Source organism: Anomaloglossus baeobatrachus, chromosome 4 (assembly GCF_048569485.1).
Source record: "Anomaloglossus baeobatrachus isolate aAnoBae1 chromosome 4, aAnoBae1.hap1, whole genome shotgun sequence".
NCBI lineage: Eukaryota > Metazoa > Chordata > Amphibia > Anura > Aromobatidae > Anomaloglossus > Anomaloglossus baeobatrachus.
In genome coordinates, this window is record NC_134356.1 from 39,122,092 (window position 1) to 39,138,722 (window position 16,631).

Here is a 16,631-nt window from a genome sequence, read left to right on the forward strand (position 1 = left end):
GGCTGGTCCTAGACCTCAGCCCCGGATACTACATGCTATTTGGCTGCAGACGCGGTGGGACAGGTCCGGTGACTTTTCTAGACATTCCAGCGACCCTTGCAGAGTTGGTAGACAACGTGACGTATGCCTGCCATAGGGTTCAGTACCCCTACAGCACCGGTCCTGTGGAAGCAGCCGCCTGCTTCTCCCCAGCGACCGTGTTGAACGCTTTGGCCCACAGAGCTGCTCGCGGCACGTCCGCTCTACTTTGTGTCTGAAGCGGTTCTCCTCCTTTTTGTTTTGTTGTAGTTGTGTTGTGTGTTCCAAGCTGTTGCCACCGGCCGGTTCACTACTCTCACTAGGTCAACCTGCTCTTCCCACTGTGTGCTCCTGACTCCCCCTAGTGGTGCTTCTCCTTGACCCGGAGTCCCTGGTTCCAGTGGATCAGGGAGCCCCTGGTGTGGTGACTTCCTGTAAACCCAACCGCTGTAGTGACCCCCTACTGTGACCCGACCCTGGCCCAGTCCCCATTGGGGAGGTCAACCCACTGTTACTGTATGTATGTTTGAGTGGAAACTGGTACTGACCTTCCTTGGACCCAGGATAAGTACTATACCGTAATGGAGGTGCAGTACCCTGGTGCTCCTGAAGCCTCAGGGGTGCCACATGAGCACATCCGAAACAAATTTTTCATCAATTTTACGTCAGCCTGTATAGCCACTCCTGTGTGTAACAGTTATTTTTGTCTTGTCTACAATCAAAGTTTTGACTTTAGTTGTTACAACACAACATTCTAAAAGTATAAAAGCTGTAGCTGCCGTCTTCTGCTGCCAGGTCAGGCATGATGGATCATGAAGCAGAACGGTGCCTGGGCCAGTCTCTGCAGGAGTGTACATGGGTGTGAACCTACAGCAACTGAGTAAACTGAAAAATTGTGAATTGATTTGCAGGACGCTGGTCCAGTAGCCAGGTCAGTATTCTGGGAACGGTTTCCTACTTTCGTTGATTAGCCAGCGTGGCACAACACACAACATCGCACCCTGTCGGCTAATCTAACATACCAAAATATTGTACCCTTTAGGGAAAGTCTAGATCTCTACATAACAGAGCATTATACCTGTAAATAGGAATGTCAATAAGGCTTTTAAACTGGTAACATCTCCTTCTAGACAACAGGGCAGCATGTGGTTCACTATTATGTCCTCCATTCTATACAGGACTTAAAGGGAACCTGTGAACCTGAGCAGGGCAGATCAAAGTATTGTAATGCGCCTGCGCAGGACTTCAATGTCGGCGCGTGTGCATGACGTAGGATGTGTCATGCACCCAGGCTTCAGAAGGAGGACAAAGATGGCCGAAAGAGGAGGTGCCGGTACTAGAGAACAGAGACACCCATCCGACCAGTCTGCACCGCACCGCCCCTTAGGTGAGGATTATAAAGTGATTTTTATGTTCTACAGAGCGGCCGGGGCTCTTATATACAGCATGTTAGAATGCTGTATATAAGATCTCACTGGTGGTGAATGCAGCTTATAGCCACCAAATCTGGTGACAGGCTCCCTTTAAAGGGAATCAACCAGCAGGATTTTCATATACATAGTAAAGTCAGTGCCATGATGGTGAATCCAATCATATCTTTAGTTGAGAGATTGATTACACATTTTTCTGCAATCAAGCATCCAAAGTTCCAGAAATGCACTGACTGTGTGAGTGGCATGTACATCAGGACGGGACTATGTGGGTCGGGTCTTGCGTCACTAATCCACCACTGTATGCTTGCATAGCCTTTCCTTAGCCCCCCTGCAACTGAAAAACATTCCCATTACATGATGCCACCACCATGTTTCACTGTAGGGATTGTATTGGGCAGGTGATGATCAGTGCCTGGTTTTCTCCACACATACCACTTAGAATTATTACCAAAAAGTTCTATTTTCGTCTCATCAGACCAGAGAATCTTATTTCTCATAGTCTGGGAGTCCTTCATGTGTTTTTGCAAACTCTATGCGGGCTTTCATATGTCTGAGGAGAGGCTTCTGTCGGGCCACTCTGCCGTAAAGGCCAGACTGGTGGAGGGCTGCAGTGATAGGTGACTTTGTGGAATTTTCTCCCATCTCCCTACTGCATCTCTGGAGCTCAGCCGCAGTGATCTTGGGGTTCTTCTTTACCTCTTACCTTCTCCCATGATTGCTCAGTTTGGCTGGACGGCCAGGTTTAAGAAGAGTTCTGTTGGTCCCAAACTTCTTCTATTTAAGGATTATGGAGGCCACTGTGCTCTTAGGAACCTTAAATACTGCAATTCTTTTGTAACCTTGGCCAGATCTGTGCCTTCCCACAATTCTGTCTCTGAGCTCCTTGGGCAGTTCCTTTGACCTCATGATTCTCATTTGGCCTGACATGCACTGTGAGCTGTGAGGTCTTATATAGACAGGTGAGCGCCTTTCCAAATCATGTCCTATCAGTGTAATTACACACAGCTGGACTCCAATGAAGGAGTAGAACCATCTCAAGGAGGACCACAAGGAAATGGACAGCATGGGACTTAAATATGAGTGTCTGAGCAAAGGGTCAGAATACTTATGACCATTGATATTTCAGTTTCGATTCTTTAATAAACTTGCAAAAATTTCTACATTTCTGTTTTTTTTTCTGACAAGATGGGGGATGGGGTGCAGAAACAAAGAGTGAAAAATGTAAAGGGGTCTGAATACTTTCCGTACCCACTGTGTGTGTGTGTGTGTGTGTGTATATATATATCAGTACAGACCAAAAGTTTGGACACACCTTCTGATCTCTAGAACAACTGTTAAGAGGAGACTTTGTGCAGCAGGCCTTCATGGTAAAATAGCTGCTAGGAAACCACTGCTAAGGACAGGCAACAAGCAGAAGAGACTTGTTTGGGCTAAAGAACACCAGGAATGGACATTAGACCAGTGGAAATCTGTGCTTTGCTCTGAGGAGTCCAAATTTGAGATCTTTGCATGTAACCACCGTGTCTTTGAAGCATGGAGGAGGAGGTGTGATGGTGTGGGGGGGGGCTTTGCTGGTGACACTGTTGGGGATTTATTCAAAATTGAAGGCATACAGAACCAACATGGCTACCACAGCATCTTGCAGCGGCGTGCTATTCCATCCGGTTTGCGTTTAGCTGGACTATAATTTATTTTTCAACAGGACAATGACCCCAAACACACCTCCAGGCTGTGTAAGGGCTATGTGACTAAGAAGGAGAGTGATGGGGTGCTACGCCAGATGACCTGGCCTCCACAGTCACCAGACCTGAACCCAATCGAGATGGTTTGGGGTGAGCTGGACCGCAGAGTGAAGGCAAAAGGGCCAACAAGTGCTAAGCATCTCTGGGAACTCCTTCAAGACTGTTGGAAAACCGTTTCCGGTGACTACCTCTTGAAGCTCATCAAGAGAATGCCAAGAGTGTGCAAAGCAGTAATCAAAGCAAAAGGTGGCTACTTTGAAGAACCTAGAATATAAGACATATTTTCAGTTGTTTCACACTTTTTTGTTAAGTATTTCATTCCACATGTGATAATTCATAGCTTTGATGCCTTCAATGTGAATCTACAATTCTCAGAGTCATGAAAATAAAGACAACTCTTTGAATGAGAAGGTGTGTCCAAACTTTTGGTCTGTACTGTGTATATATATCTATATCTATATCTCTATATCTATCTATATCTATCTATCTATATATCTATATCTATCTATCTATATCTATATCTATATATCTATATATCTCTCTATATATATATATATATATATATATATATATATATATATAGAGAGAGAGAGAGAGAGGGAGAGAGATATCCCGTGGCAACATGCGTACACAATATAGTATACGATCCATATTAATAAATGAATTAGAAAAACCTTTAACCACATCAGTAGTGTCGTCTTTCTGAGTGTTGCTGTTTTTGGCGAGTCGCACCCTTTTTTCTCTTAGATTTCCTGTTGTCAGTTGCAATGGTATAAAACTATAGTTAGAGAATAGGATACAGTAAATTTAAAGTTGTAGAATGAAACCGAAGTAACAGGATGACTCTTCTCATCAGATGCTTGTAGGAAGTTATACATTAATTACTGTAGGTAACGCCATTACCACTAATGTACATGGAAAGATTTAGTCAGTGACTGTTCTTAAAACTTGCAAACCTCAACAGTGCCACCTGCAGGATAAATCAGGTCTAACACACAGAAAACTGAGCGATCAAAGCGGATTTTGCTCAGGCGGGATGGAACCTGCTGCTCATTTTTCCTGTAGTGGCCACTACAGGTGAAAGATAGTATTACATAATCCACACATGGGGTGGGATGTAGCTACCACAGTGGAGGACCTTTATATTACATCCATATACTGTGATTGGGCATATGGCTTTATTCACACTGATTTAATCAGGTTTACAATTCATTCCATATCACTGGGATGTGAACCTGTATGTTCAAAACGGTTTTATGACCTCCTCCTCAATCTTAAAGTGATGACTTATCCTGACAAGTTGGGAAACCCCTAGTCATGGGTGACAGACAGTCATGTGTTTTCTGGCAATAGAAGGTCACAGCAATTGGCTGTGCAGGTGCTCCCTGACTTTCTATTTTTCCTGCTGTCAGTATTCATTGTAATACGTTTCCTCCCCCTTTTGGACCCACCTTCCACCCAGCTGCTTATTATCAGTATTCCCCTTGTGCTTAAATACTCCCTTCTTCCTTGGACTTGTGCTGGTGATATTATTCAGTTCATTCTAGCTCTGGTTGCAAGCAGGCGGCTTGTAATCCTTTGTGGTATCGTTGCTGAAGCTTTGCTGAACTTCTACCTGAGTCATCTGTGGATAGGTAGTTCATGCTTTTTCCCCCATGGGCCCCCTTTGTGTCTTCCTTTAACGTTTAGTGGGGTTGATGAAGAGCTCATCCCTCCCGTTCCCCATTTAGGGCCCAGCACTAGGGATACCTAGGGTCAGGCATCCAGTTCGGTGCATAGGTGCGGAACCTATCTAGGGTGGTGAGGGACCTCAAGGACCAGTATTAGCTTTGGTTAGGGGTCACCACCTCCTCCTTCCCAAGATGCAGGGGTTCCCTTCCCTTACCTTTAGCCACTCCCTTGGTACTTTCCCGTACCTAGCGTGACAGCCCCTTAAAGGAGTTGGGCAGTTGTAAAAAATGGCATAACTCACTAGAGTTGAGCAGAAAGATTCATAATGCTTCATGTTAATGGAAATGAGGGAGGAAGAACAAAGGCCGTCGGGAAACCGGGAATAGTTGGTATGGATGTGGTGGTGATCCTGTATGGTGAGTATTAGAGACGAGTAAAAAGCTTCATAATGCTTGATGTTTACGGACATGAAGGAGGAAGCAGTGAGACCGTCGGGAAACCGGGAATAGTCAGTACTTATGTGGTGGTGATCCTGTATGGTATTAGATAATAAACATAAGCGGTTCCGCACTGAGCCGTGCAATACCTTACACCGAATACCTTGGAACAGCCTCAATCCTCCTTTTAGAAAAAATGGTAATGGGTGCACGTGGACGAGGAGAAGAGATATCCAGAACGAGAGTCTATGAAGTAGAAAACCACGGCATACACCATCCAAAATCCCAAAAAGTGCTTTTATTCCATATGATGAGCAGGTAAAATAGCGGGAAGGAGAGAGCCGGGTGCAGGCCCCCCAAGGACAACGACCGTTTTGCACCTTGTGTGCTTCTACGGGTCCAATGCAGTGGCCAAAACCTATCCCTCTAAATAGAGGAAACACCCGGGTCTCACCCACCACTGCATAAATTACAAGCCCACAAAAAGGGGCAAACATTAAAGCAATGACAAAATAATAAATGGAAAGAGAAAAGGCAAAAAAGAGGGGGAGGGAGTTAATTCACTTAGGATAAATCAAAAAACAGGTGCGAAACGGCCGTTGTCCTAGGGGGGCTGCACCCGGCTCTCTCCTTCCCGCTATTTTACCTGCATACCATATGGAATAAAAGCACTTTTTGGATTTTGGATGGCGTATGCCCTGGTTTTCTACTTCATGGACTCTCGTTCTGTATGGTATTAGAGTTGAGCAAAAAGATTCATAATGTGTCATGTTTACGGACATGAAGGCGGAAGACCAGAGACCGTCGGGAGACCGGGAATACTCGGGATGGATGTGATGGTGATCCTGTATGGTGCACATTATAGTTGAGCAAAAAGATTCATAAAGATTCATGTTTATGGGCATGAAAGAAGAAGAACAAAGACCGTCGGGAAACCGGGAATAGTTGGGATGGTTGTGGTGGTGATTCTGTATGGTATTAGAGACGAGCAAAAAGATTCATAGTCCTTCATGTTTATGAACAAAACTGAGGAAGAAGAGAGACCGTCTCGGAACCGGGAATAGTTGGTATGGATGTGATGGTGATCCTGTATGGTTAGTATTTAGGGGGCTTTACACGCAACGACATCGCTAACGAGATGTCGTTGGGGTCGCGGAATTCGTGATGCACATCCGCATCCGGCCTCGTTAGCGACATCGTTGCGTGTGAAACGTAAGAACGACCGCTAACGATCAAAATTACTCACCTAATCGTTGATCGTTGACACGTCGTTCTAATCACAAATATCGTTGCTGTGGCAGGATGCAGGTTGTTCGTCTTTCCTGAGGCAGCACACATCGCTACATGTGACACCCCAGTAACGAGGAACAACACCGTACCTGTGTCCTCCGGCAACGAGGTGGGCGTCACCTACTTTCTTTCAGCTGCTCTCCGCCCCTACGCTTCTATTGGACGCCTGCCATGTGACGCCGCACGAACCGGCCCCTTATAAAGGAGGTGGTTCGCCGGCCACAGCGACGTCGCTAGGCAGATAAGTACGTGTGACGGGTCCGAGCGATGTTGTGCGCCACGAGCAGCGATTTGCCCGTGACGCAGAAACGACGGGGGTGGGTGATTTCACTAGCTAGCGATGTCGCTGCGTGTAAAGCAGCCTTTAGAGTTGAACAAGGAGTTGACCTCTATGGTCTCGGTCCCCAATCTGGTGCTCCGGGTGAGCTGGACTAGGGTTGTCTTTACTTGCCGCAGCTTCTTGGCGCCTCTACTGTTTACTAAGCTTCGTGGAGTCTTGTAAATGCAAAAATGCCCAAGTTGATGAGTTACAGATGCCACAAAAGTGAAGATTGCCCCCAGTCTGGCTACCACAGAGACACGAACATTGGCCCAGGGCAGTACAAATCTTTTTGCTCAACTTTAATACTCACCATACAGGTTCACCACCACTGCCATACTGACTATTCTCGGTCTCTATTCTTCTTTTTTCATGTCCATAATGTGAGGAAAGAGTTAACTAAAATTGAATAGATAGAGACGCCGGTTGTAAAGAGCACAGACTGACCCATCTACGCTTCAGACACTGAGAAGAACCAAGGCCAGATAAACTTATATTCTGCCAAAGACAGATAAGAGTTGTGCTTAGCCAAGGAGAAATGAAACTTACTTATGCTTTGCCGAGAAACGAAAGTTATGTCTTTGTACACGACATAGCTACGCCCCTATTAGCTTGATAAACCCTGTATGTGAAAATAAACTTGTAGTTCAGAGCGCACACTCTCTTGCCTTATATGCAGATACCATTCTCTGTCTGTATCTCATTAAGGTTAAGGCAAGCCGAGGGGGTGACCGGGACCCTCTCCGCATTCAGACATCGCTGGCAAAAGTTGTGATCCATCCAGGGGTCACCTTATCAATAAACAGGTCCTCCCTGCAGCCTGTCATTTTTTGCAAAAGTGATTGACCACCGCTGGACAAAAAATGCCAAACCAGAAAGTTTCGGCAAAGAACAGTGTTCGGATTTCTTACGTATAGGTTTTCCTATTATTTTATGCCTCTGTAATCCATTTTCAAAACAATATCTGCTGGCCGACCCCACTCATCCTTGCCCAATTTTGGACCCCTTTAGATAAAGAAAAAAAGCGTTCAAGGGTTCCCCCGGCTGCTTCCAATTTTGCATTTGTATTAAGGAAGCTAAAAAAACAGCATTGCTATTCTTGTGAGCTCTGCTGGGTTCTCGGTCGTGAGGGGCTGGAGGTTTTCTATGATCTTTGTTTAACTACTGAGGTTTTGGTTTCCTAACAAGTTTCCTAGAAATAGCAACGGAACGAGCAGATAAACATATATATATCTGATTGTCGCTGCACATGAAATTAATGACAATAGTGACTCCTACTGAAACTCGCATTGTTCGGAGAACGCTAAATTTCGACTTGACCTAACTTTTTAACACCAGTTAATTGGTGTCACCAGTTCCAGGTTTGCTTGAACTTTTTTCTTTCTTTAGATTTCTTTAGATTTCATTACTCGTTAGGCGAGGCTCCACTGTATTGAATTGCTACCATGTACAGTGGAACCTTGCTTAACGAGAACAATCCGTTCTGGGCCTGTGCTTGTTAACCAAGTTACTCGTTCAGCAGAGCAAGATTTCCCATAGGATATCATTGCAATGCAGACAATTCGTTCCACAACTTGTTAAATGTCCCATCCTGGACCCCTATTCTGTCATTCTACACACACAGACACACACACAAACTCACACAAACACACACACACACATACACTCACACAAACACGCACAAACTCATACAAACTCACACACACTCACACACACAAACTCACACAAACACACACACACACACTCACACAAACACGCACAAACTCATACAAACTCACACACACTCACACACACAAACTCATACAAACTCACACAAACACGCACAAACTCACACACACTCACACACACTCACACAAACAAACTCACACAAACACGCACAAACTCATACAAACTCACACACACTCACACACACTCACACACACTCACACAAACAAACTCACACAAACACGCACAAACTCATACAAACTCACACACACTCACACACACTCACACACACTCACACAAACAAACTCACACAAACACGCACAAACTCATACAAACTCACACACACTCACACACATTCACACACACTCACACAAACTCACACACACTCACACAAACTCACACAAACTCACACAAACTCATACAAACACACAAGCACGCACGCACATATTATATGCTCACCTTACCTTCCGTTCCATCGCCGGTCTCCTGGGACTTGCTGTTCTCTGGTATGGGGCTGGGCTGTGAATCAGGTTACCATAACGACGAGGGAGGAACTTCCGCGGCCAGAGCGCTGACGTCAAAGGCAGAGCCGCTTGCCTCTGATTGGCCAGCGCGCTGCCTTTGAGTAGCGGTGACAGGAAGTTCCTGCTTCGTCGCTATGGATGCAGATGCCTGGAGTGGAGCGGCGCACTACAGGACCCAGGAGACCGGTGATGAAACGGAAGGTACACATATTATATGCTCACCTTACCTTCTGTTCCACCGCCGGCCTCATGGTACTTGTAGTTTGCCGCGAGGACGTCGCGATGTACCCGGGAACTACAAGAACCATGAGGCCGGCGGTGGAACGGAAGGTAAGGTGAGCATAATACTGTATGTGTGTGCATGCGTGTGTTTGTGTGGACTGCAAGTGCGGGTCAGTGCACGGTGGATGCACGGAACCGGAAGTGTGTGCGGTCAGGATTTTGCTCGTCCAGTAAAGCTTTCTCGTAAACCAGGTTACAAATTTACAGAAAGCTTTGCTTGGTAAGCGAAATTCTCATTAAGTCAGTTACTCGTTAAGCGAGGTTCCACTGTAATTCTACATTTTCTCTAGCAGCGGCCACGGTCTCAAAAGCTGGATTGTCAAATGACGATTGATCTGTCAAGCTAGGTACGAGGCAGTATCAAGCACATGGTGAAAGGGAAGGGAAACCCTCTGTTTAGGGAAAGGGAAAATGGTGACCCCTTACCAAGCCTACCACTGGTCTTTGGAGTCCCTCACCACCCTAGATAGGTTCCGCACCTATGCGCCGAGCCGGATACATGACCCTAGGTATCCCTAGTGCTGGGTCCTAAATAGGGAATGGGCTGCATAAGATCTATGTCAACTCCACTAAACAACTATAGGAGACACAAGGAGGACACACGGGGGGGAAAAGCATGAACTACTTATCCACTGATGACTTAGGTAGGCGTTCAATGCTGGGGAGGAGAAACGGGGTAATGCCGCGCTGCTACCAAAATAATACACTGTTGATTTAATCAATTCTTCTTTATTTTACAGGTCTACGCGTTTCAGAGATCAGAGTCTCCTTCATCAGGGCAAAGGAAAAATCAACAATGACACTGTAAATAAACATGCCTTAAACGATTCTCTCTCATTATTCTGGCATTTGGCAAATATAAATAATTTTGGTTCCTAATTGACCTAAAACAGGAAAAGTTTATTCTGATTTCATGTCAGATAGTGAGAAAAACCTGCAGATGTGTCTTTATAGAGAGCGGAGGGGAAAACCTACAGATGTGTCTGTATAGAGAGCGGAGGGGAAAACCTGCAGATGTGTCTGTATAAAGAGCGGAGGGAAAAACCTGCAGATGTGTCTTTATAGAGAGCGGAGGGGAAAACCTGCAGATGTGTCTGTATAAAGAGCGGAGGGAAAAACCTGCAGATGTGTCTTTATAGAGAGCGGAGGGGAAAACCTGCAGATGTGTCTGTATAGAGAGCGGAGGGAAAAACCTGCAGATGTGTCTGTATAGAGAGCGGAGGGAAAAACCTGCAGATGTGTCTATATAGAGAGTGGATGGAGAAACCTGCAAATGTGTCTGTATAGAGAATGGAGGGAAAAACCTGAAAATGTGTCTGTATAGAGAGGGAGGGAAAAACCTGCAGATGTGTCTTTATAGAGAGTGGATGGAGGATGGAAAAATCTGCAGATGTGTTTGTATAGAGAGTGGAGGGAAAACCTGCAGATGTGTCTCTATAGAGAGCGGAGGGAAAAACCTGCAGATGTGTCTGTATAGAGAGGGAGGGGAAAACCTGCAGATGTGTCTGTATAGAGAGGGAGGGGAAAACCTGCAGATGTGTCTGTATAGAGAGGGAGGGAAAAACCTGCAGATGTGTCTTTATAGAGAGCGGAAGGCAAACCTGCAGATGTGTCTTTATAGAGAGTGGAGGGAAAAACCTGCAGATGTGTCTGTATAGAGAGCGGAGGGGAAAACCTGCAGATGTGTCTGTATAGAGAGCGGAGGAAAAAACCTGCAGATGTGCCTGTATAGAGAGCGGAGGGAAAAACCTGCAGATGTGTCTTTATAGAGAGCGGAGGGAAAAACCTGCAGATGTGTCTGTATAGAGAGCGGAGGGAAAAACCTGCAGATGTGTCTGTATAGAGAGCAGAGGGAAAAACCTGCAGATGTGTCTGTATAGAGAGCGGAGGGAAAAACCTGCACATGTGTCTGAACGTCAAAAAGTCTTATGAGCCCCGGGAAAGCGAGCTCGCACACTGCCAGGATGGCGCCGGCACGGGAGGTGAGAATAGGCTTTGTTAAGCTGCTTTCACACATCCGGTTTTTGCAGTGCGGCTCAATCCGGCTCAAAAACCTATGCAACGGATGCGGCGAAAAAAAAGGGATCCGTTTCATACGTTTTTCCATACGGCCCGTCCGTTTTTTGACAGATGCGGCTTGGTACTGAGCATGCGCAGTGCAAAAAAAACGCATCCGGCGTCCATAGGCTTGCACTGTAAATCGTATCCGGCGCGATGCGTTTTTTTTTGCCGCACAAAAAACGTGCCAGGCAACGTTCCATCTGGCCACCGCATGGGCTAAATATGCCGCATCTGGCAAAAAACGAACGCAACGTAAGGCCATGCGGCATAATACGGCGCTAATTCAAATCTATGCGGAAAAAAACGCAACCGGTGGCAAAAAATAACAGTTGCATTTTTCCTGCAAAGCGCCATATTGTGCTGCTCAGCAAAAAACGGATGTGTGAAAGCAGCCTTATTTTACCTGGGGGAAACGAGGAATCAGAAGGGGTTGTCCTAGTAGTGGACATCCCCTCTAAGTCTCGCCTAAGTGTTTGTCCCCCTGAATCACTTAGGACTTGATTTTATAAGTAAAATAAATCTTATATTTATGTTTTTTTTCCCTTCGCCAAAACTTCAAGTTGACACAAAAACACTTAAAAAGGTTTTACGCACCACTTACTGAGCTTAATGCAACAAAAATGTCTAAACAATCACAGATTTACAAGCACAAAACGAAAAAAAGTCACCACAAAATGAACTGTGATGTTTGTGGGTGATCTTTGATTTTAGGAAAAAGGACAAACATGACTCATCCATTAATTAGGAGAACCAGGAAGTTTGTGAATGAAAAACATTTGGATAAGAACTTAGTAGATTCTTTTATACCACCTGGAATTCATCTAGGATCAGCTGCAGAAAACCCCGATTTAGGGGCCAAGACAAAAGCTAAAGCAAGTCCCCCCGCCCGCCCTCTCCGCTCAACAACCAAGCAATATGGTGTTCCCTTTGCTTAGATGAACTTTGTCTAAAACCAGAGATCAGAAACTTGGCATGAATCCGCTGCAAAGGACTGTGGGTGTCTGTGCAGACGTCTGCAGAAGATCTGTGATTGAAACCAGTCGAGAATTTTGCATCGGAACTAAGGAAATAAAAGGACCAAAACTTGCTGATTTTACAAACAAAGGGGGCTTTACACGCTACGATATCGTTAATGTTTGGTCGTCGGGGTCAAGTTGTTAGTGACGCACATCCGGCGTCATTAACGATATCGCAGCGTGTGACACTGACCAGCGATCTCAAAAATGGTGAAAATCGTTCACCATGGAGAGGTCGTCCCAAACTCAAAAATCGGTAAGGGTTGTTTATCCAGGTGGTTCATCGCTATGTGTGACACCGCAGGAGCAAGGAACGTCTCCTTACCGGCCACAATGCGGAAGGAAGGAGGTGGGCGGGATGTTACGTCCTGCTCATCTCCTCCCCTCCACTTTGATTGGCCGGCCGCTTAGTGACGTCGCTGTGATGCCGAACGTCCCTCCCCCTTGAAGGAGGGATTGTTCGGCAGTCACAGCAACGCCGCCGACCAGGTAAGTATGTGTGACGCTGCCGTAGCGATAATGTTCGCTACGGCAGCGATCACAAACAATCGCATATGCGACGAGGGCGGGTACTTACACGCTCGATATCGCTAGAAATTGCTAGCGATAGCGCTACCGTGTAAAGCCCCCTTGAGTGTGGATTAAACACCAAGATCCCGAAAAACAAGAATACTTGGATTTGGGGATAGTCAACATGGTGCAAAATCCACTTAATAGGGGTTGCGATCAATTTTTTTCATACTAAAGTGCATGTATGTTTAGAATAAATTTTGTAATTGGGTTTCATTCAAAAAAATTTTCTTCTATAACTATATTGCAGAATGAGTTAACTGAACATCCATCAGTGAGCTCATTCTGATGTCCAATGGGTCTTTTTCTGAGCACCACTGACGTGAGACCTGTAACGGGGATAGGATGGTACAGGGCTCCTATGCTGACCCTATGACTAGGGATATTAAACCAAAAAAGGAAATAGAAATGCATACCTAACTATGCATAAAGCAGAGCAGATTTCACCATTTTTTAGAATTAACCGAAAAAAAAGACCTCCTGACGAAGCGAAACGCGCGTCGAGGTGCTGGGCTTTCTGGTTCGCCATCTGGGTTTGTATTTTGTCACCTGACACTTTAATAGCCCAACAGAAGTCTTCATACTGTTTTATTCTGACATTGGGCTGATACAAAGACTCCATAAGGACCATGATAGATGTCGTGGGATATATTGTAATGGATTGTCCTTCAGTATGGTGAATGTATTAGCTTTTTGTTCTCTGTTATTCTGTGCCTTTGGGCTATAGAAATTGACTGCATAATACTATTCGTGTTCAGGAGGTTCATATATATGTTCAGCTAATCTGGTCATAACTGCACTTGCACTTTATAGGTCTAACTGTGACTGGTTAGTAGGTCTGATGAAATTTTATTATTATTATTATTTATTATTATAGCGCCATTTATTCCATGGCGCTTTACAAGTGAAAGGGTATACGTACAACAATCATTAACAGTACATAACAGACTGGTACAGGAGGAGAGAGGACCCTGCCCGCGAGGGCTCACAGTCTACAGGGAATGGGTGATGGTACGATAGGTGAGGACAGAGCTGGTTGCGCAGTGGTCTACTGGACTGAGGGCTATTGTAGGTTGTAGGCTTGTTGGAAGAGATGGGTCTTGAGGTTCCTCTTGAAGCTTTCCACGGTAGGGGAGAGTCTGATGTGCGGAGGTAATTCAACAGCTGACGCGCTCTCGCGCTACACCAGAAGATAAAGCGACACCGCAGCTAGCGAGCCTTCACAAGGACGTGTTCTTCTGCGGTATTAGCCCCCTAGGTGCACACACAGATCAGGAGACAAGAGACAAAATCTGGACTAATGACTATATTGACATATGGTCCTTATAATCCCCATTCCGCCTATTACCCGTGCATCCCGACTGCTTCCACCTGCTAAGCTGCAAGGTGAACGAACACTATTATTACGATATGTGTCTGCCAATGGGATGTTCCATCTCATGTCACTACTTTGAGCTGTTCAGTTCGTTCCTGGACTGGGTAGTTCGTTACGAAACAGGCAGCTGCTGGCTATTTAATGAGGGAAATTGCCGTTTCCATGCGTCGTGCAGATACAGACACGACTGCTCTGCTTGTGGAGGAGGACACCCAGCGGCAAGGTGTACCCGTCCAGCAATCAGGGTGCCTACAAGGCAGAACCCCAGTGAGCGTCACCGCAATGGCCCCCTGGTTAAACCTCTACCCCAATAAAGAAGCTGCAAGGCAATTGCACTCCGGCTTTACACACGGTTTTATTATCCCCTTCAAACCTAATAGAACACCAACCCTGGCGCATAACCTAAAATCCGCTCGCGAATTCCCCGACATCTTGAAACAAAAAATTCAAAATCAAGTAAACCTAGGCCGAATGGCGGGCCCCTTTGAATCAATCCCTTTCCAAAATATCAGGATATCCCCGCTAGGCATTATCCCAAAAAAGGAACCCGGGAAGTATCGTCTAATCCATCATCTGTCCCACTCTGCTCCCTCCTCCTCACAAAATTTAAATTTATAGCTCAGCGCCTCGGTGTCCCACTATCACCCGAAAAAACAGTCGGCCCCTGTAACGTTTTACCTTTCCTCGGCATCGAGATAGACACTAACGCAATGGTTTTTCGCCTGTAATTTGTAACTATTTATACCCAGAAGTTTATATATAAATTGTAAGAAGTTTGAATATCAAATCATGGCTTCACCACATTGCACCAGCTTGTTTTTGTATGGTTTTATGGGGTAGGGTTTCTTTTAATCCTGTGGGTACCAGCACAATAATATTTTGTAATTTTTTGTAATTTGATGAAATAAAACATGATTAATATTTTTAACCACATTGATTGTTTGATTAATTATTGGATCCCCCTATGACTAGGGACCCTGAGCTCTCTCTTATCCCGATGGTAGACATAGTGGTAGTCAGGGTTGAGCCTCCAACGTGACCCTGTCTCCTGTCCAGGCCCTAACAACTGTGTCCCCACTTAACAGAGAATTGACTCGGATGGAGCCCAACAACCCACCAATACACAATAACAGACGGGGGTAACAAAAAAACCTCACACTCCAAAAACCTACACGAGGAACAATAAAGGAAATACGGGTGAGAAATAATAAGGGAAAGGAGGTAGAACAAAAATGTAAAAAAAAATACAGCACAGCAGCAACCATCACGTCTTCTCTGCTCCCAGGCTAGCTTCTAACTGAACAGAATAACCAGCACAATACCCAGGAAGCAGAGGGCTTATATCCTGAACGGAAGTGATTAAGTGCTGCCATCTGAGCAAATCTGCTGCTGCATCAGTGAAGGAATTAACCCTAATTGTTCCAGAAGGAAAAAACTGCATTTAAAGTGCATGGTCACAGATGGTAAATGAGAAAGTTAACCCCGAGTCTGTCCTTATGCACGTGACAAGACCACATCAAAGTTGAATGTGCAGGGAAGAAAAGAGCCTATAAAGAGCAAAGAAATTAAAAATGTTTCAAAAACGAGCTTCAACCCCAATTTCATGAATTTAACCCTCCGTCACATACAATAAGCTTGACAGGCACATCTCTTTTACTTTCATTTCTCCTTCCTCACCAGATTGTGAGGAAATCCCCTCCCTCCAGGTAGTCTCCTGTCTCTAGCAGCTCTGTGAAATCTCATACCACAGTTGGATTGCAGAGCTTCAGGAGGACAGATATAACTGCGCTAATCTCTCAGGCTCATTGTATGTGAACACGTCACACTCAATAAGGTTGGTATTTTATGTTTTTATTCATCACATGCTCTGCAAGTGTAATTTTTCTGGGGAAACTTCAGGATCTAATTCTGATTGAATATGTGTTTAATAGTACTTAAGGTACCTTAAAATTAAAGTTTGTTTCCATAAATTTTCTTTGTAGAGTTTTTTGAGTCGAACTGGGGATTATTTGGCGGGAGTTTTGAAATGTTTGTATTTCAGAGTTATTAGTTTTATGTTAAGTAAATGGGTTTTTTTTGCACCGGATTATGTGTAGTCTCTTTTATTACATCCCTATGAAGGTCACTGATCACTTTTAGAGCACTGAAATTGCAAACATTAGATATTATAGGTATTTTTCTAGCCTGTG

General features: G+C 45.1%; 2 long non-coding RNA genes across 2 annotated transcripts in view; one reads left to right on the forward strand and one right to left on the reverse strand.

Moving 5' to 3' along the window:
• LOC142301163 (uncharacterized) overlaps positions 1 to 10,240 on the forward strand; it is a 65,873-nt gene extending 55,633 nt beyond the window's left edge. Inside the window, exon 3 of the long non-coding RNA XR_012752701.1 lies at positions 10,161 to 10,240. This is a non-coding gene — a long non-coding RNA (uncharacterized LOC142301163). The remainder of the gene's footprint in view (positions 1 to 10,160) is intronic.
• Positions 1 to 16,631, reverse strand: part of LOC142303118 (uncharacterized) — a 393,352-nt gene that overhangs the window by 214,689 nt on the left and 162,032 nt on the right. The gene's annotated exons all lie outside the window — the stretch shown is intronic.